The sequence below is a fragment of the Carassius gibelio genome, chromosome B5, assembly GCF_023724105.1.
Source record: "Carassius gibelio isolate Cgi1373 ecotype wild population from Czech Republic chromosome B5, carGib1.2-hapl.c, whole genome shotgun sequence".
Taxonomy (NCBI): domain Eukaryota; kingdom Metazoa; phylum Chordata; class Actinopteri; order Cypriniformes; family Cyprinidae; genus Carassius; species Carassius gibelio.
In genome coordinates this window covers 9,494,971-9,515,631 of record NC_068400.1, presented here as the reverse complement: position 1 = coordinate 9,515,631, position 20,661 = coordinate 9,494,971, and the positions used below count along the sequence as shown (strand labels likewise).

The 20,661-nt window shown below is 36.7% G+C and overlaps 1 protein-coding gene across 2 annotated transcripts in view; it reads right to left on the bottom strand.

Moving 5' to 3' along the window:
- LOC127957808 (E3 ubiquitin-protein ligase RNF43) overlaps nt 1–20,661 on the bottom strand; it is an 86,720-nt gene that overhangs the window by 64,015 nt on the left and 2,044 nt on the right. The gene's annotated exons all lie outside the window — the stretch shown is intronic.

Genomic DNA, 20,661 nt, shown 5'->3' with positions numbered 1-20,661 from the left:
ATCCACCGGCTGGATCCCCTTTCACCTCTCTTAAAAAGAGACTCGATGTGCCCTGAAAGCACATGACAACGCATGCCAAACTAAAAATGCACGTCAGATACTTTATGAAAGCATTCTGAAGTTGCTGTCGCACGTGGCACTGCATCAGAAAAAATTTGAAAATGATGTTAAAAAGGAACAACAAAATTGGGAGCATTATAATAAAGAATTATAAACATTAGTGATGCACAAAATAAATCGCTGTGGGATGGCTATACATTTAGAATACTTAATTATAATTATTATTTAATCTGCCTGCATGCATGCAAACCGGCAAAATGTAAGATCAAAGTTTAAAAAAAGAAACATTTATGTTTATAATTAATATGAATAATTTTACTTTACAGTTTGCAGAATTAAATAATTTTTACATTTTTACATTATAACATTGACTAAAGATGTTGCATGTTTTCTTGCACCACAATCAGTCTCTGTGCAGGACAAAAGGCAGATGGGTAAGCGATGTCTCCTCAGAGCATTGAGTGACGAGGTGTCCGTTTACCAGCGTGTAACAAAGACTCGTCGCAGCTGCCACTTCAGACATCTGCATTATACAGCAGATTCACAGCAGATTCACATTCACGCTTACCAGCAAAAACACAGCAAGCTCAACGAGACGGGACTCTCACAGAGCTGTGTATAAGCCACTCCTGTTGGAAGGTGATTCTTCTGCACAGCTTCTGAATGCTCTGGACTGGGATTTCTTTAAGCAGATCTCAATATGTTGGTGCATTGATCTCTTCTTCTCCTCTGACGAGTTCCTCAGTCCCCGCCGCTCAAACACACTCCCACAGCATGACGGTCCAGCACACTTTACTTTTTTTGGGATGCTACTCTGAAGGTGATGAGCAGGGCTGGTTTCCTTCAAAACATGATGCTTGGAATTAAGCTTCATCAGACCAGAGAATCATGTTCAAGTGTGTTTTCATGTGTCTTCACTGAGGAGAGGATTGAGTTGGGTACAGCGCCATAAAGTCCAGATCAGTGGAGTGATGCAGTGATGTTTGTCCTTCTGTAGGTTTCTCCTCTCTTCACGTATGATCATGGAGCTCAACTAGACTGACCATCAGGCTCTCGGTCACCAGTCAAACCAAAGCCCTTCTCCATCAGTTGCTCAGTTTGTCCAGGAGTCCAGCTCTAGGAAGAGTGCTGGTTGTTTCAAACTCGGTTATGGATAATGAAGGCTACATGTTTCTGTGAGCCTTCAATGCAGCAGAATTGTTTTCTGAACTCTTCTCCAGATGTGTGGCTTGACACAAACCAGTTTCTGAACTCTACAGGCAGTTCTTTTGACCTCAGGGCTTGGTTTTTGCTCTGATTATCAGCTGTTAGATCTTTTATTAAAAAGTGTGTGCCGTTCCAAATCATGCCCATTCAACTGAATTTGCCAGAGGTTAAATGTGCATAAATTTCAACTGTCCCAGATAAGGGTTTGAATACTTGTTCTATGGAATCATTGACGTTTTTTATTTGTAATAAATTTACAATGATGTTAAAAACCATTTTTTTGCTTTGCCATTATGGTATGGAGTGCAGATGTGGGGAAAAGTCATTTAAGGCAGTTTAACATACAGCAGCAACATTGGCAATGTATGTGTGTACTGTGTGTATTTATTAAGTATACTGTATATAAATTTATATTCATATTTAAAAACAAATAAATATTTCACTGAACAAAACAAATAAAAATAAATAACTATGAATATTTATATTGACTTTTATCTACACACACACACAAAGTGCATTCATTTGATTAGTTTTTGTTTTTCCTGCAGTTTAAACTGCATTCATAGCGTCACAGAAGAAGTGCATCACTAAAATGCAAACTTGTTAAACGCTGTAAAGCGGTTCCTCTAGCCTGCGGCGACACATGCGTCTGTTCGAGCTCACTTCATATTCAGAGTGAATTATTTCTCCAGATCACAGATTAAAGCGATAGGCACTGCTACGTTTTCCAAAGCACCGTCTCTTTCCCCCTTTTGCATGAAAACAGGCTCTGCAATAGCGGCAGGAAATTGAGACTGATCAAAGAGATAAAGCCACGGCGTCGGCCAATGAGAAGCTCTGAAGGTGACTGGATGGTTGGAAGGCGGCCAATCAGGAGGCAGAATGCAGCGGAGAGCAGATAGAGCTCCATTCCAGGAAGGGTTTTCCCCGGAGGATCTTTATGACTGATTGATGTGTTAAATCAGTGTTCAAAGACACAACTACATACTCACCCACACTCCAGCCAAATGAGCGTCTCCTGTTCATGACTCAAACTCCAGAACGCCTTGGTGACTAATCTCTGAACAACAACACAAACACAGAGCTGAAGAAACCAGCGTTTGAGAAACTCCTGCAGATCAAGGAGTGCATTCAGAGCAAACGGCCCTTTATGAAGCAAAATGAGCCATACAATACATGTATATGCTGAAATAATTCAATTAAACTGATCTGTCGACCAGATATGATGGTCAAAGTGAATGGAGGTATAAACATAATACAGCTATATATATATATATATATATATATATATATATATATATATATATATATATATATATATAGATAGATAGATAAATATAGTGTGTGTTAAAATAAAAAGCTAATATGAAAAGGTAAAATAAAATAATAAAAAAAACACTATAAAAAACGAATAAATTAGAAAATAATAAAATAAAATCTAAAACTTTAAACTAAATATTACTAAAAACTAAAATTTAAAATAAAAATAAAAACCATAATATAAAAATACACTAAAATGAAATGTAAAATTGTAACATTGCATTGTCAATATAAAATAAAATTCTAAAATAAAATATAAAAATGAAAAATATTTTATTCATTTTTTATAGATATTAATGGTTTTATACTTAATATATAGTGTTATATTTATATATTTTATATTATATATTTATATATATTTTTGTTCAGTTGTTATATTTTATATTTTATTTCTGTTTATTTATTTGTTTAATTTTTTAATATTTCATTTTAGATTTATTTTATACTATTTTATTTTAAAATTAACAAAATATAAATAATAGAAAAAATTAATAAATAAAATTAAATATTATATAAAATATGCACATTTTAAAAGAAAAATGACTAAAATTACACATAAACAATTACATTTAATGTAAAAATAAAAAAATATATATATTAAAAACAAAAAGACAAAAAAAAAAAACTCTAAATCAAGTGCTCAGGGAACATTAAGAAAAGGAGGGAAAGGAGAAATTAATGAATAACTGTTTGGCTGAAGTAAATGTAAGAGATATTAGGGCAAGTAAACAGAGTAAAGTTGTGCTGGCGGCGTCTGAGTCTTTGATCAGCTATCCATTAATAACCAGAGAGTTACAGGTCACACACCAGCAGCAATATCTGCCTGCGTTTATGAACTTCTGACAATATCAGAAGTGAATAAGTGTTGATATGAAAGTGGCTGAATGAGGAAGATGGAGGCGCAGCACAATAGCAGCAGTTTTTGGAGCTCCTCCAGGCCGTAATGCAAGTCTTTTGATATTCGCTCGTGTGTGTGTAACAGTTTGGGATTCGGCCAAAACACACATGGCTTGGTAATAGTTAACAGTCGGCAAACACAGAGAAAGAAAGCCTCATATCACACACAATCTGCCATTCATTCGCTTCTGCAAAAAAAAAAAAAAAAAAAAAAAAAGTGCACAGCAACGGCAACCTAGTTTTACGTTTTTGCCTGCACCAGTGTATGATGGACTGGTATAAAAATATTAATTTTGATTTTTCAGATCATCTGTGTCTGTTCTGCCAATTAACAAGTGTGTTCATCCTTTGTGTCAATGCCAAAACAGCACAGACAGTCTGCCAAATCGAGAATAAAGTCACATTTTTGGTGAATTCTGACTAATATATATATATACTGTATATATTGTAAAATAACAACTATTTTATACACAGTATGGATTCAGCCACTGAAAAATACTGATTTGTCATCACAGATGTGACATCAAAGTCATGGTGGGAGATGAGAGCATAGATTAAAAATAAAGATTTTTTTATTTTTTATTAAATTTAATTAATTCTGGATAATAACCCCATTTCTATTTTAGGATTTAATAAAATTAAATAAAATTAAATATGAAATAAAACATGAAATAATATAATATTCATTTTTAAATAAAATCTTAAATATAAATATAAAAAATAATAATATATGAAAAATAAAACAAAAATATAAAAATACAATACATTTAAATATAAAATAAATTATTAAAAATAAAGCAAAATGTATATTAAATAATATAAAAACTATTTAAATAAAATAAGACATGGATGTGGCTAAACTCTGCCGAGCTGGTTAAAGCAGCACTCTGAACATGTCCGAACACACGTCGAATGGAAGGAATGTGAAATCCAGCGCTACTCAACACTAATTGAGCCCCTGCATTAATAAAATAAAAGCGTGGAATGTTGACATCAAAAGATGAGTGTTTCATCATTAGTGTGATCCTCCGAGCCGCTCCCCTCTCTGACACCACAGAGGATCAGGACGGGAACCGGATTTTATTAGGGCTGCAGGCAACAAGAAGACTCCAATAAAAGAAGACAACATAAAAACCAAAAGTGTTTCTCACACCTGCACAGGCCTCACCAGAGCCTCAGCATCATCACAATAAAACCGCAACGCAATTTCTCACAACAAGAGTTTGAAAGAGCAATAAAGCCTCAAGGGGCTGCTACTGTAATTTTATGGATGAATGCACGAGATCCTGTGTACGTTTGGCTTACCTCACCTGAGAGACGTCTGCTGGTTTCATTTTGATTAAACATGCCAATGTCAAAGAGTTCAGAAGAATAAATCCCATGCACATATGAAGGGTTCATAATTAGATCTAATATGCATGGGCTAATTTTCATTTCATGTAGATTTAAAGTGACATGGAGTGTCTAAAAGTCCTTAAACTTTAGTAAAAATCAGTTATGCATGGCCTCCATTGGTAAATAATGGTAGAAACAATAATAGTTAATAATAGTGTTTTGAGTAGAATGATTTGAGGAATCTTACATGTCTGTAGCACATACAGTACTGGATAAGTTTCAGTGTTGGGTTATGGGTTTGATGCATGTCATGAAATTCAATGCAATGGAAAGATGTTATTTAACTTAATGTAATGTAAATGCAATTTGAGTTTTGTATGTTTATGGATTTATTTAAACCACTAATCTTGAGTTAGTTTGACCAATTAATGGCAAGCAGCATTAATGATTCTTCCAGTAAGACAGAGGTTCATTAACTGTAGGCTGCTGATGCATTAATACATATTAAATGTGCACAGAACATCAGTGGCATGTGTGTGTGTGTGTGTGTGTGTGTGTGTGAGCTGGTGTTGGTGTGCACGTGTGTAAGGAATGCAGCACCGTCCCGTTGAGGACATATTCCAAGGTCTTCTGGGAGACATGTCATTATCTGAAGGGAAACCGGCCCAACAAACACTAACATGGCATGACCATGGCACACACACACAGACTCCATTAACACACCAGAGAGAGAAATATGAATGGAGAGACCACTCAAGAACATGTGCCAATCAAATTCCAGATCAAAATGAAATAGCATTTTTTGATTCAAGAAAAAAAACAGTTTATTTATTTTTGCATGTTTAAGATTCTTTGCATTGTTACATTTTGATGAAAATGCTAAATAAAATGTATATACATTTTTTTTCTTTACATTGCGAGGTGTAATATGACCCAGAACTGTTTCACTGATATTTCAGCTTTTTTTTTATTTAATAATTTTTTAAAAATAATTTTGTTCTTTTTTTTTTGGTGCATGTTTACAATTGGGTTTGATCAAAAACAACTAAAATAATGTATTACATTTTAAAAATTAACTGGATAAGGTTCAAAGATTGGGTTATGGGTTTGATTAAAAAAAAAAATAATAACAAAAGTTGCATTCTTAGTATTGTATGTTTGTTCAAAAAAAAAAAACATATATATATACACACATATACATTAATATTATATATATATATATATATATATATATATATATATATATATATATATATATATATACAGTATATATGAATAAAATGACATTTCGGTTAAAGTAAAACATGTAAAGAAACACGTATGAATTGCTTACATTACCATCCATTACATGCATTAAGAAAATACAATAAATTGTGTTTGTTCAAATGAAATGATATGGTTGTAAGTAATATTTAGGTGTAATACGACATGGACCTGTGTTCGTGACATACATCCAGAGAGGAGCTCACTTCGAGCGAACCTCATTGCGTTCTCATCCTCCGTTGCTTTAAATATCTGCTTTTATTAAAGCCAGAGCCGTTCTCACTCATTCTGAGTGTGCGTGTGTGCGGTTTCAAAGTGCAGCGTGACTCTGAAGCTCACTCAGGCTGATGCAAGCGAGGCCTTGATGTGGAAGAGACTGAAAGAAAGCCAGCTACAGTCACGGATAAAAACGACGTGCAGGCAGCTGCACGTTTCACAGGCTCGGTGAAGTGCTCTTTGTGACTTCAGTCACTGGACTTAAAGACCCACACCACAACCAACGAAATCAAACGGCACAGCGCTGCAAAAACTGGAGTACCATGCACTATTGCTTTAGAATAAGATGCATGAAAACAGCACAACTGAGGGACATGTGGCATCAAAACTGCAACAAATGGGTTAAACACAAAAACATATGCATAAGTCACATTAAACTGTCATGATCATCATACTGGCTAGACTGCATGCTTTGCATCAGGAACAGCACACTAACAACTCGTGTCAGACTCCGTAGCAACTTCCAAAATAATAAACTTAATGAGTTTTAGATGTACCTGTATGGTTATGAGTTATTAAACTAAAAGCAAAACAATGAGTGGAGAGGAGAGGGTTAATAATGTGGGCAGCTCTGGCTTCTGAACTTCAGGAGAGGCCAACACAGCAACGGTCCTTAAACATTCCTGCAGCGAGTCAAAGAGAGAGAGAGAGAGAGACTCAGAGAGAGAGAGAGAGAGAGAGGGAGGGGGGGGGGGGGGGGAGAGAGAGAGACACTGAGAGAGAGAGAGAGAGAGAGAGAGAGACACTGAGAGAAAGAGAGGGGGGGGGAGAGAGAGAGAGAGAGAGAGACACTGAGAGAGGGGGGGGGGGAGAGAGAGAGACACTGAGAGAGAGAGAGAGAGACACTGAGAGAAAGAGAGAGAGAGAGAGAGAGAGACACTGAGAGAGAGAGAGAGAGAGAGAGAGGGGGGGGGGGGAGAGAGGGAGAGAGGGAGAGAGAGAGAGAGAGAGAGGGGGAAAGAGAGAGAGGGAGAGAGAGAGACACTGAGAGAGAGAGAGAGAGAGAGAGAGGGGGGGGGGAAGAGAGAGAGGGAGAGAGAGAGAGAGAGAGAGGGGGAAAGAGAGAGAGGGAGAGAGAGAGACACTGAGAGAGAGAGACACTGAGAGAGAGAGGGAGAGAGAGACTCAGAGAGAGAGAGAGAGAGAGAGAGAGAGAGAGTCATGTGGCTCATGCAGCACAGCAGTGTTTGAGGGAGATGTTCCGTTCTGTTTCTCTCGGTCAAATCAAAAGAGGGGAGGAGAGGCTCTTCCACCTGTCGCTCGAACAGAAGCACTATCATCATCATCATCATTCAGCTGAAGATCCAGCATATTGATATAATGTTACAAGTTCGGGAACACAACATGCACAACCTGTCTTCTTGAAGATGCTGCAGGTTTCCATAAAAATACATTTAATGACAGCCAGAAAATGTTGTAATGTAATTTTACAGCTGTAATGTAAAATAATAGTAAAACAATTTATTTATATAAAGCACAAGTTACTCTCTGAGGATTCCCGCTCGTGAAAGAAACAGATCAGAGTCAATAATGAAGGAAAACAGCAAACGCCAGACAGAAACACCTACAGTCTCACACACACACACACACACGACAAGAGCCGTCTTAAAACCAGCATGTCTCTTCTGAAAGACTGCGTTCATGCTAATAAAAAAAAATGCACAGATTGTTAACACACCACCAGGAAACTAAATGTACAAATGCTTCTCAATAAATTAGAATGTTGTGGAAAAGTTCATTTATTTCAGTAATTCAACTCAAATTGTTAAATGAATTCAATACACACAGACTGCAGTAGTTTAAGTGTTTGCTTCTTTTAATTGTGATGATTTGGGCTCACATTTAACAAAAACCCACCAATTTAGTAAAAGTAGCTGATTTAGTAAAAAAAGCATTCACTTGTTCTTGTGTTCATGTCTAAGTTCTTATTCTTTATGACTTTATCTGCTAGATCATGTGTTTTAGGTGTTAATCAAACAAATACTGACGGGCAGAACACTGACTTCCAGTTTTCAGCACTAAAACTGTTCTGCAATAATCAGAAGAATTTCAGAGAAACTTAATTAAACTGTGATTAACCGGTTTATAAATCGATCAAATCATCACTTCCTGTTGAAGACAGTAACACTTTACGATAAGGTTCCACTGGTTAATGCACTTACTAACCAAAACTAACAATACTATTTGTTACAGTATCTATCTGTCTTTGTTAATCTCAGTTTATACAGTCACTTAGGTCCATGAATTAATACTGTAATGCTTTACAAAAAGCAATATATATATTAAATTAAGATCAGTGTAAATGACAAAGAAATATAAAATATTGATTGTAAACTAATGGAAGCGGAGGAAATATAAAGCCATTCATTTTTTAAGAGCCTCCACGAAAAAAAAAAAACGACCTGGTAAAACATTATCCACGACGATAAGATTTATATGCTGCTCACAAAACAAAAACGATAAACTGTACTTCTTCAGGATATCAATGAGGAAATGTGCTTTTGGCAGCATAGTGATGCAATACAGCAGTTAACTAAGAGCATTTCATCAGAGAGAAACAACAGCTTGAACAGCACAAACAACACGGCGCCACTGACAACTGAGCGTTACCAACATCTCACCAACTACAATACAGCTCGCTTTCGTCAAAGACTGCTCACAGTCGAACAGCTTTACAGCAGCTAGACGCTAAATATAGACATCGGTACTCAATAACTCAAACAAATATTCCATAACAGTGTTGCTTTTTAAAAAGTGTTTTTAATGTTTTTGAAAGACGTCGCTTCTGCTCACCAAGGATGCATTTATTTAATTTATCAAAAAAAAAAAAATTTAATTCACAGAAAATTATGAAATATTTTTACGGTATAAAATCACTGCTTTCCATGTGATTATATAGTAAACTGTAATTTATTTCAGTGATGCTCCGCTGTATTTCCAGCATCATTCCTCCAGTCTTCAGTGTCACATGATCTTCAGAAATCAGAATAATATGATGATTTACTGCTCAAGAAACATTTCTGATGACCATCAGTGTTGAACACAGTCGTGCTGATGAATATTTTTGTGGACACGATGCATTTTATTCTTCATGAATCTCTTCCTTCAGTAATCACGGTCTTCCTGTGTCCATCCTCTATGTTTGCTGTATTCTAATGAAGAAGCAACATGACGCTTATTATTGTTTACAAAGATTGCATACTTCTGTTAGAGGAAGCCAACGATGTCAGTTCTCAATAAAAGCATTAATCATGAAGACTTATGTTATTTTATAGACATACACAAACGCACTGACCTCGTGATATACACAAAAGGAACGCACACTATCTGAATGACGCAAGCTCAGAGAATATGATTTCTTTTCCCGACACAACCTCAAGCGCAGGGAGAACAGACGCTGTGTGTCAGAAATCAATTCCCCTCTGACATTCAGATGATGTTCATTTTGATGTTTTTATGTCTGAGAGCAGATCCTGATCTCCTCCCACAGACTGAACCAATAAAGACCCAACGGCACACATCTGAATCTCATCAGATGAGCTGAAGACTGACAATTATCATTCATTACAGATCCTGAAACACCACCATGAATCCAGAGATCTCCGCCTGACTGGAGTGAAATATTACATGCAGACGTTTCTAATACTGGGCTCTGCTGCTAAATATTGCTTATGTACTCCAGCATTCAAAAGATTCGTTTTCTTTCGGAAACAAACGTGACATTTTTATTCAGTAAGGATGCAAGAGACAGTAAAGGCTTTTTTAATGTTACAAAAAAATAATAGTTCTTATATATCCTGTAAACAATGTTTAATTATTATTATTAACAGTTTTCCACATTTTTTATCAACAGAAATATGCCTTGAGCTGTAAATCAGTATATTATTCTGATTTCTGAAGATCATGTGACACTGAAGACTGGAGGAATGATGCTGGAAATACAGATTTGAGCACAGCAATTAATTACATTTTGCTATATATTCACATTAAAAACCCTGTTACTTAAGATTTTAAAAATATCTTAACATTTTTTGCTGTGCATTGGTATAAAAACATCAGAATCAAATATATCTGGTGTTTCTATTTGTTGTAGTGATCCTGTGGTTAAAATCAGGAAATAATTAACAGCCAAAGTTACTGCCTTACTTTATGGTTAGATTGCATAAGCTGCTTCTTTTTAGCCGATGGGAAATATTCTAATTACAGCTAAGTGCAAGCAAAATAAAAACGATAGTGAAAGTAGAAAACAAATAGATATTAAACGAAATAATCTTTCCTAGCAGTAAAATAAAAAATTCTAAACAATAGAAACAGAAGCTAGGTATTGAGTCTTTTTTGCAGATGAATCGCTTCCCCATTAGCCTGACAGACACAATCACTATAAATTCACTCTGTCAAATCAAAAAATGCATGAAAAAATAAAAGCCTGCATGTTTGGAACGACAAATAATAACTGAATGATTCATTTAACCCCCAATTAACTGGAAACCACACACATATCTCACCTGAAATTGCTGTGCCAATAAATAACTAACATACAGTATAAAGAGTGTGAGACACAAAAGATCATCTGGGGTTAATGAGTCCAGGGTTAAAAATGACCCGGGGGAAACAAAAGACCGTTAGCAGGTTTAGTCCACACTGATGTTTGCTGTGAGTGCGGTGTGTGTGTGTGGTGTGTGTACAGTGTGTAGGGTGTGTGTGCGGTGTGTACAGATGGTGTGTGTACAGACGGTGTTGTACAGTGTGTGTACGGTGTGTGTACGGTGTGTGTACAGTGTGTGTACAGTGTGTGTACAGTGTGTGTACAGACGGCGTGTGCGGTGTGTGTATGGTGTGTGTGCGGTGTGTGTACTGTGTACGTGTGCGGTGTCTGTGCGGTGTGTGTACAGACGGTGTGTGTGCGCGTTGTGTGTATGGTGTGTGTACGGTGTGTGTACAGACGGTGTGTGTGCGCGTTGTGTGTATGGTGTGTGTACGGTGTGTGTGCGGTGTGTATAGAGTGTGTGTATGGAGTGTGTGTGCGGTGTGTGTGCGGTGTGTGTGCGGTGTGTATGCGGTGTGTGTGCGGTGTGTATAGAGTGTGTGCGGTGTGTATGTGGTGTGTGTACAGTGTGTGTGCGGTGTGTGTGTGGTGTGTATAGAGTGTGTGTATGGAGTGTGTGTGCGGTGTGTGTGCGGTGTGTATAGAGTGTGTGTATGGAGTGTGTGTGCGGTGTGTGTACGGTGTGTGTGCGGTGTGTGTGCGGTGTGTATGCGTTGTGTGTGCGGTGTGTATAGAGTGTGTGCGGTGTGTATAGAGTGTGTGCGGTGTGTATGTGGTGTGTGTACAGTGTGTGTGCGGTGTGTGTGTGGTGTGTATAGAGTGTGTGTATGGAGTGTGTGTATGGTGTGTGTGCGGTGTGTGTGCGGTGTGTATAGAGTGTGTGTATGGAGCGTGTGTGCGGTGTGTGTGCGGTGTGTGTACGGTGTGTGTACGGTGTGTATGCGGTGTGTGTGCGGTGTGTATGCGTTGTGTGTGCGGTGTGTATAGAGTGTGTGCGGTGTGTATAGAGTGTGTGTGCGGTGTGTGTACGGTGTGTGTACGGTGTGTATGCGGTGTGTGTGCGGTGTGTATAGAGTGTGTGCGGTGTGTATAGAGTGTGTGCGGTGTGTATGTGGTGTGTGTACAGTGTGTGTGCGGTGTGTGTGTGGTGTGTATAGAGTGTGTGTATGGAGTGTGTGTATGGTGTGTGTGCGGTGTGTGTGCGGTGTGTATAGAGTGTGTGTGCGGTGTGTGTACGGTGTGTGTACGGTGTGTATGCGGTGTGTGTGCGGTGTGTATAGAGTGTGTGCGGTGTGTATAGAGTGTGTGCGGTGTGTATGTGGTGTGTGTACAGTGTGTGTGCGGTGTGTGTGTGGTGTGTATAGAGTGTGTGTATGGAGTGTGTGTATGGTGTGTGTGCGGTGTGTGTGCGGTGTGTATAGAGTGTGTGTATGGAGCGTGTGTGCGGTGTGTGTGCGGTGTGTGTACGGTGTGTGTACGGTGTGTATGCGGTGTGTGTGCGGTGTGTATGCGTTGTGTGTGCGGTGTGTATAGAGTGTGTGCGGTGTGTATGCGGTGTGTGTGCAGTGTGTATAGAGTGTGTGTGCGGTGTGTGTGCGGTGTGTGTGTACGGTGTGTGTACGGTGTGTATGCGGTGTGTGTGCGGTGTGTGTGCGGTGTGTATGCGTTGTGTGTGCGGTGTGTATAGAGTGTGTGCGGTGTGTATGCGGTGTGTGTGCAGTGTGTATAGAGTGTGTGTGCGGTGTGTGTGTGGTGTGTATAGCGTGTGTGTGCAGTGTGTATGCGGTGTGTGTGGTGTGTGTGTGTGCGGTGTGTATAGAGTGTGTGTACGGTGTGTGTGCGGTGCAGGGCTGGTGGAGCCTCTCGTAGAGTCTGCTTCCCTGAAAACTCCAGAGGAATGTGTTGTATAACATGCAACTGACAGACACAGATACATCCCAGCATTCCTTTCTCTTCTAATGACTAAAACAAGAGACCGCGGCCCAGTGACTTTAAGAGCTGGGCCACGCATCCTCTCCTTTACACACACACACACACACACACACACACACACACACCTAGTTAACTAAACCAGGACACACACACTACTGTTCAAGTTCATTTTTAAAATGCTTTTGATCAATTAAATGCTGAATAAAAAGGTACATTCATGACATTTACACTGTTAAAAATATTTCATATTTCAAATAATTGTTATATATATTCATCCTGGAAATAAATGGATAACAACTACCAAAAATATATTCAGGCAGCAATTGTAAGCATCAGCAAAAATGTTTGTTGAGCAGTAAATGATCATATTATTCTGATTTCTGAAGATCATGTGACACTGAAGACTGGAGGAATGATGCTGAAAATACAGCGGAGCATCACAGAAATTAATAATAATAAAGTAATAATAATTATCCCTCAGATGCACGTTGAAGGAGGAACCAGAGTCACATCTACAGAAACTTTAGAGGAGCTCAAATGAGTAAAAAGCCACCCACAATACTCTGCAGCTGGATAGCAATGCACTAAAATCCAATGAGAACACCAAAGCAATCATAAACAGTATTCTAACATTGTTGCAATATATCCAAATTCAATATATATTATGTATTATTATCTTCTTGTCCACCAGACACGATCAGACGTGTTTATTAGCACTAATTAAACGGCTGCTGAGTTCAGTCCTTCAATATTTCCAAGAAATAAAGAGGCTGAATAACAATAATGTTTTATTTCAGAGTTCTCCCCAACAACCGCAACAGCGCTCAGAGCAAAACGACTGAAAGTCTGACGGTAATTGAGAGAAATTTACTGTTGACGCTGGTGAATGTTTTACAGAAGCGCTGCTTTGATGACCGCGGCGCTTTGAAGGACGTGAACTTCTATCTGTCCATGCATTCACCCGCTTCAAAAGCAGCACCGATCACAACCTCAGTGGAAGCTGCGCCATCAAGACTACAGAGAACAGACCTGTGCATGAGGAAAGATCTGCACAGAGATCACAGTCAAGGGTTCATGATTGGAAATTCCCCCATAAACGATTCAAAGACTCGCTGGTAAATATGTAAAGGACCAGACAGACACACCTGCTGATGGAAACGCTGAGCTCCTGTCTACAAGGAACAAAAAAGCATTTATTGCTCATTTAACTGCAGCAAAAAACATTTCACTGCAGAATCTGGTAAATACAATTAAACAGATATGAGATGCTAAAGATTTTGATTAATCAAGGGCTTATTATGGGCTTTCGCAGTTGAAACTGTTAACCTGGAGTCAATAAACTATAGATTTTTTTTTTAGGGCCGATGTTGATATTTTACAGTGCAGAGTGGCCAATGGCCATTATAAAGAGGACGAAATTAAATGAAATGTACATTTTATTTTGCTTAATATTTAGTCAAATAATTAGAAATAAATAATTTCAAAAGGAATCAGTAAAAAAAAAAAATAATAATAATAATAAAAAAACTATACAAAAAATACTTTTTACACCTTACTTATTAGAAATCATCAAAAATATAAATATAAAAAAATTTAACTTTATAAATCTCTAAAACATCTATTTAGATGGCAACAAGTATAATAGTATTTAAAAAATAAAGAATTTGTTAAAAATATAAAATATTTAAACAGTGTAACAGTGCCACTCAGTACATTTCTCTGTGCTGTCAAAATAAAAGTCCCGCTTCATACACATCAGCCAAAAAAAAAAAAACAGTCAATGCTGATCGTAAAATAAATAGATAAAATCAGCAAATATCAGCCGATATTTATATGCATTGACAATACATCGGTAGACCACTATTGAAACTACAAGATAAAAACAAACCAAAATGTAAAAGTGTGAAACACTTAAACCAGAGTTAAAAGTAGTCTTAAAGGTACAGTCCACCAAAAATGAAAATTCCGTCATTGCTTACTTATTCCAAAGCTATACGAGTTTCTTTCTTCTATAAGACACAAAACATTATTTTTTCTTTAAAGAATGCCAGTAAACAAAGAGTTTCAGTTTCCATTAACTTAGTGACCATCTTATTTTTTGACATACTCTTAAAGTCAAACCAATGGTCTTTTGTGTTCCTTCTGAGTTTTGAAGTGACAGGAGGACCATCTCTAACACCTGGAGGTAAACCAACATGAACCCACGGTTAAGTGTATATATATATATCACTAGTGAAAAGCCTATTAGAGAGTTAAATGAGGGATTATCATGTTCATAGAGTTTTAATATGGATTTACGCAAGAGTCAACAGAGGATTAATCAGGCTTTTAAAGAGTTCAAAGCCACCACAGGCCGATCTTTTGTGAAATCTCCACTCACTGCATGCTACGACACACACACTTTAATCAACTTCATAATGACAGATCCAGAGTGCCTTCCGTCGCTCCAGAAAAAAGCTTCCTGTTGCTTTCGTCTTCATTCAAATCACAGAGAATTCTACAATGAGACGAAGGAAACAACAAGCTGTTAGTGGGCCATAAAGGCGTGTGATCTGATTGGCTCGGTTTGATTTGAGCAGCGGTGACAGTACTGTGACCCCAATCATGTCCCACAGCAGCCTGTAACGTCCGCTAGCCTTCAATACAACGTCCTACAAATCGCTAACACCGTTAGCAAATGCGCTGGCACTAACATAGGCCAATTTTAGGGTGAATGTTGTTGAAAGCACACAGAATGTGGTTTGCATTCACTCACATTACTGATGTAATTGTTATGTGAACTCGTATTGTGATTCTGTGCTCAGAATGAAACAAACTATCAATTTCAGATTATACAGAGGAAGTGTAATTGCTCAGATGTTGCTCTTTAAAGGCTCAGAACATCTACTTGTATACTTCAACAATTCCTGAGGATGAAAAAAAAGAGGCAAAAATGAGCCAAGAGTAAATATAAAGAGCTCATATTAAAAGCTAATATTAATGTGGACACCATTCAGTGTTATTTTAACATTATTTATATAATTTAGAAATATTACAAACTTTTTATATATTATTTAGACACTATAACAGAATTTATTAATATAAAAAAATATTTTTATATAATTTCTAATAATAATATATTTCTTTTTTTAAATGTTTACATTTTCTAATATAATTTTAAAATATTTTTTCTTTAATTTATTTTATTTCCATTCATTTATGGTGTTTTTAATTAGTCAGTTAGCTGCCAAGACAGCATTTTAAAGTGAAACATTTCTCAATATTTCTTTTAAATCTAAATATTTCATCAAACTAAATTTTATTTTATTTAATTTTGATTTCCGAATTTTTGTTGTGATGTCAATAAAATATTTTTAAAATATTTCATAAAATATTATGAAATGTATTTTTTGTTCTAGTTTCAATAATTTACTTGTTTACTTAAACTTATCTATTTTTTATTTTAAAGATTTTTTTTATGGTTTTAGTTATAAATAACATCACTTCCTACACTGTACAAGATGATTTTTCGAATTTGTACAACAATTATTTAAGCACATTTTACAAGAAAACACAATTAATTTTTTTTTTTACGTCAAAACGTTTCATTTAATTCAACATGTTACTTGGCACTTCTTTGTAATTAATTGTGAAATGCAGCGAGATCATCTGAATTTGGGAGAGTGTGATGAGAAACGTTTGTGTTTATGACGATATCTCTTCTGAAACTCGAGAGGAGACACACGAGAGATTCCCGAGGTCTTTTTTTATATAAAAGAAAGATCAGGAGACTTAAGCAAAGGCTTTCAATTCGCAGGCTGGAAGACAAACATCAACAGGTCGGGACGAATGGCCTGTTATCAGTTTCCAAGAGGGAAATATAGACAGGAAACCCGTCTGAATGAGGGGAGGGGAGGCCTATCGGAAGCGCAGAGTAAACAAGCTCCTTTTTAATCATCCAGACTCGCGTTTCCAACCTAACGCTTTGATCTCGTACTCCATTAACACATCCATCCCGGCCTCCCTCCTGAGAGATCACACAGGACAGGAGACGGTTTAGAAGAAAAGTGGAGAGTTACACGAACGATACCAGGGCGTTTGCCTCGACTAAATCTAACGTCTAACGTCCAATAAGACATTTCTGAGGAGGTCACACCAGAAAAATGAGGTCAGTTTGGTCAGTAAAGGACTGCTCTTTCCATCAGATCATAAATCAGGAGTAGTTACTTTTGTTGAAGATGGAATGAAAACATATGCATATACTGTACAAAAACGCACAAATACACATTATCATTCAAAAGTTTGGGGTTTGAAACAAATCCCTTCTGCTCAGCAAGTAAAAGTGTTAAATATTGCTGCAACTGAAGATATCTATTTCTTTGTGAATATATTGTAAAACGTTATTTATTCCTGTGATGCAAAGTTGAATTTTCATTTAAATTTACATTTTTCGTAAATTTGTTTCGTAATTATTTATTATTCTATTTTTTTAATTAATGGTGAAATGTACCACACAATATTGTCAAAAATTTACAAATTTAAAAGAGATGTTTTCATTTGAATAATATTGTAGTAAATGTATATTAATTTATTCCTGTGCTCAAATCTGTATTTTCAGCATCATTCCTCCAGTCTTCAGTGTCACATGATCTTCAGAAATCAGAATAATATGATCATTTACTGCTCAAGAAACATTTCTGATTAATATCATTGTTGAAAACAGTTGTGCTGCTGTGACACATTTTATTTTTCAGGATTCTTTGATGAACAGAAAATTCAAAAGAATGGCATTTATTTGAAACAGAAATATTTTGTAACATTAGAAATGCCTTTACTGTGCCTTTTTGATCAACTTAATGCACCATCATTTTTTTTAAATGTATATATTAAGTGCAATATAAGCAGAGGAGCAGAATCTGTCCCGAGCCCTTTTCCCCATCATGCCACCCAGCACTTCTGCAGGTAAGAGGATCTGATCTCAGATCAGTCGCTTCGGTCAGGGGCTCAGTAGAACCTGATATGGCTCTTTGTGAGCGTTTACAAAGATTAAGCTGACCTCTCTGCCATAAAGCGCCAAACAAACCGGGAGGGAAGAAGGACGAAACTAATCTAACAGACTTAGAAGGAAAGTGCACGCTTTAAACCAGGTTAGCAGGGTTTAACTGACCTCAGCAATGGCGGTCCAAAACATACCTGGCCACTTCGCTTTAGTTTTGTTTCAAGTGTGCTAATGCATCTTCTTTACAACAAATGGTTTGAGGTTTTCAATTTGACAGTGATGTTCTGAAATTTAAATATGAATGTTTGTTTCCACCACAGAATTACAGAATAAATAAAAGTATGATTATATATAATGTATGTAATATCAGTCTGGCGAGTAAACAAAAAAAGTATGTGACTTCTCAATCTCACAATTTTTACTTTTTCCTTAATTTTTTTGTTTCCACAACAAATAAAAGTTAAAAATGACTTTATCTTACAAGTACTTTTTTCCCCCTCACAATTGCTATGCTTCCTCAAATAAAATGTTTTCAAAAAAGTCAGAATTGTAATATATGAACATGGCAAGAGTTAAGGGAAAAAAAAGTCTGATTTGTGAGATAAAGTCACTGTAACTTTTTTTAGTTTTTTTTTAATCCTGTAGTGAAAACAAGCTTCCATGTTTATAATATTTATTCAATTTTTAAATACGTTTTGTGGTCGCTGTATTGCTTTGTTGGTGAAAACAGCACTTTGGTGGTTTGTTGAGAAGTTTTTATGCTTTACACTATGTCTCTGGATATTTATGAAAGAAAATCCGTGTGGTAAGAGGACTTCATGTCATGTGTCTAACTGACATACAAATAGTAACTGTGTGTACTGTAATATTAGAATGATATATTATATATATATATAAAACATAATCTATTTTTGGTCTAAACAGTAAAAGGTACCACTTGTGTCAAATCAAATTGCACATTTGCAATGCAAAATAAACAGAGCACGTACGATCGGCCTCCATTAAAGACCGGTGGCTGTGCCGAGAGGCCTTTTCTCCTTAAATAAAACATTTCCACCATCATCATGTCTGATCTTGTTTTGCTTTGCCTGTGATCCGCCGACCGGCCCAGAAAAGCCAGTCGAATTTGGGTAGCGCCGCTCGCCAACCTGTGGCCTGGAGAAACAACATGCTTAGGAAGATCAAATGGGACGGGAGATGTGTAATTACTGGTGGTTATGAAAACTGGCTGTCATCCTCAACGCAGTGAATTCAGAGCCGCCCGAGGACAGCGAGGCAGACACGCCTGGTTCAGCACACTTAACTAGAGAGGAGGGCTACTGCTTCACCTCGCTCACTTCAGGGTTTAATACGGAGGAAAATAAACCCAGGCGATATATATAGTTCATTAAAGACCATGCATTTGACTAGAAATATAACTGTGAACATCATAACAATATAAGATTGATTCGTTTCTGGGAATCAGTTCAAACTCAAATGAATTCAGAACTTAATTTTTAACTTTTTGTTAGCATCACCACTACATGAAGAATTTTATATTTATAAAAAGACAAAAAGTTAATAGTTAATATTCTTCCATCTGTTCATAGCTGTGGAAAACATGTCTTTTTTTTCAAAGCAAATACATATACATTTCAAGACATTTAATAAAAGATAAATAGAAAAAAAGTATATAATTTTAGAAAGAAAAATGCATATCTAGACAAAATATTGTAGATATTATTGCATGTGTTTTGTTTTTTATTAATCTAGATTTTACATGGGTTATTTGGGAAAACAATTGGGGAAAAAACAGGTATGAAAGATTTTTATTAAAACAAAAGAAAGGAAAAATAAAAGTGTTTTTTTTTTTTTCAAATTTTTCTTTTCATGTTAAACATTTTGAATTTAAAAAGCAACATTGGACAAAATAAAAATAACATATTGGAAGTATTCTGTCTTTTGTTTATTCGGTGCAAAACATGCCTTGATTATTTTAACTAGATTTGTATTGCATTTTACTTCTTTTATTGTACATTTTGGATTTAAATGGCAACCATGGACACAATTTCAAAGCAAATACATATAAATATCCAGATAACAAATATTGTTAAAATGGCCAAATATAGAGAAATAATAAAAGCTTTTTCACCCAGCTCTAGTGCACTCCATGATTCGATGCAGAGCATAAAAACACGCTTTACAGCAGATCACTCGATATCTTTCTTCCCAGAAGCAGATAAAAGCCGTAAGGTTGAATTCATGTTGTCTGGCCAAAGGAAAAGGTGAGGGAAGAAAAGATAGCAGCTTCCCCCTACCCCCACCGTCTTCTATCACTTTGTCCCCTAGAGGAAGGGAACATTATGCAGGAGGACAATGCGCCAAAGCAAGCCAGGCCTGTTGCAACAGGTTGGCGCTGCAACAAAAAGCATCCGTCTGTGCGACACGCTCTCTGTAAGCAAGAGACTGATACACTTCTGTAAATCAGACTCACATGCATGCATTATCTTTCTGATAATTAGCTCTACTCATAGAAGCAGATGTTTCTTAACCAACGCAAAGCACTTTGTCAAGAACAACCTTCAGTGACTCGACAGTTCACAGAACACCCTTCACAGGGCTTGAACCTTAAACCTTTGAGTTACAAACCCACAATGTTCTGATGCATGGGCTTGCAATTACAAATTACATTCTGCATGTAGATACTAGTTACCGGCGGCATGAATAACACCTCAAAACGTTTGTGATTTTGATAAAACAACCTAGATAAACTCTCAGGGCTTAGACTGAAGAGAGACCAGAACATCACAGAGACTTGAGGGTGGACTTTCTTGACTTAAAAATTGTAAGAAGCCACCTAGCAACCACC